We start from the raw sequence: 1,928 nt of genomic DNA, 5'->3' as shown, positions 1-1,928 counted from the left end.
AATTAAATCAAAAGTCATGAAGAGTAAAATGTCAATCTATGAACTGACTGCCTCTGCATTTCAGTTGTTTATCTTCTTTTTACTGGCTAAGAGTTCACAGATCAATGAGACTTGTCTCTTTAGTTATGGGTTCTTAGATATAAAATAAGAATCCACTACGCTAAAGCTCAAAATTCTTATAAAGAAAAGCTTAGGAACTCATAATTTTATATTATCTGGATGTCTGCAAATAATTCTTAAATGGTTCAGCAAAAAAAGATAAAAAGGTGGGGCTGGGCGTGGTGGCTCACGCCTGTAATCCCAGCACTTTGGAAGGCCAAGAAGGGCAGATCACCTGAGGTCAGGAGTTGCAGGCCAGCATGGCCAACATGGTGAAACCCTGTCTCTACTAAAAATACAAAAATTAGCTGGGTGTGGTGAGGCATGTCTGTAATTCCAGCTACTCGGGAGGCTGAGGCAGGAAAATTCCTTGAACCTGGGAGGCAGAGCAAGACTCCATCTGAAAAAAATGATAAATAGGCCGGGTGCAGTGGCTCATGCCTGTAATCCCAGCACTTTGGGAGGCCGAGGTGGGTGGATCACGAGGTCAAGAGATTAAGACCATCCTGGCTAACACAGTGAAGCCCCATCTCAACTAAAAATACAAAACAAATTAGCCGGACCTGGTGGCAGGTGCCTCTAGTCCCAGCTACTCAGGAGGCTGGGGCAGGAGAATGGCATGAACCTGGGAAGCAGAGCTTGCAGACTCCATCTCAAAAAAGAAATAATTAAAAAAATAAATAAATAAATGAAATAAATAAAAAGGGGATATGCACCATGGAGACCGTATTTTTCATTTCTGCTAAGTACTGTATTACCACTGAGCAAAAGGTCCCATTACATAGAGAACATTTTTTTTTTTTTTTTTTTTTTTTTTAAGGAGTTTCACTCTTGTTGCCCAGGCTGGAGTGCAATGGCGCGATCTTGGCTCACAGCAACCTTCACCTCCCAGGTTCAAGTGATTCTCCTGCCTTAGCCTCCCCGAGTAGCTGGGATTATAGGGATGCACCACCATGCCTGGCTAATTTTTTTGTATTTTAGTAGAGACGGGGTTTCTCTATGTTGGTCAGGCTGGTCTCGAACTTCTGACCTCAGGTGATCTGCCCGCCTCAGCCTCCCAAACTACTGGGATTACAGGCGTGAGCCACCGCACCCAGCCAATTTTTTTTTTTTTTTTTTTTCGAGGCAGGGTCTTACTCTGTCATCCAGACTGGAGTGCAGTGGTGCTATCTTGGCTCACCGCAACCTCCGCCTCCTGGGTTCAAGTGATTCTCCCATCTCAACCTCCTGAATAGCTGAGACTATAGGAACGCACCACCATGCCCAGCTAATTTTGTATTTTTTGGTAGAGATGGGGTTTCACCATGTTGTCCAAGCTGGTCTTGAACTCCTAACCTGAAGTAATCTGCCCGCGTCCGCCTCCCAAAGTGCTTGGATTACAGGCGTGGGTCACCGTGCCCAGCTGAGAATGTCATCATTAATAGAGGCTTTACCCTGTTCCTTTGGGATTTCTTTTCGTTAAGGCCTACTGAGAGATTAAAAACAATGGAGGAGAACCTGTTTATTAACGGCCCCATGTGTGACTAAAGTTTACATACAGTGCCTGACCTAAAACGCAGCTTTTCACTACTGCAAGGTAAATTCAGCCGTCAGGATTCTTTCTGTAAAGCTGGGCTGTAGAATCACACTTGAACTTTTCATTTGTCCTAAAGGACAGGGGAGACCGCAGGAGGCAATCACGTGCCTGTGTGAGGGGCCCTCTCTGCCCTGCTTGTGGCAGAAGACGTCCATGCAGAAGACACACTGCAAATGTGTGAAATAAAGGTGAGCTGTGGAACAAATGAGCAGGGGCAGCTTCTGACTCTGATAAAATTACATTCTTCCTAGAA

Source organism: Pan paniscus, chromosome 19 (genome assembly GCF_029289425.2).
Source record: "Pan paniscus chromosome 19, NHGRI_mPanPan1-v2.0_pri, whole genome shotgun sequence".
In the NCBI taxonomy this organism is placed as follows: Eukaryota; Metazoa; Chordata; class Mammalia; order Primates; family Hominidae; genus Pan; species Pan paniscus.
This window is presented reverse-complemented; position numbering follows the sequence as displayed.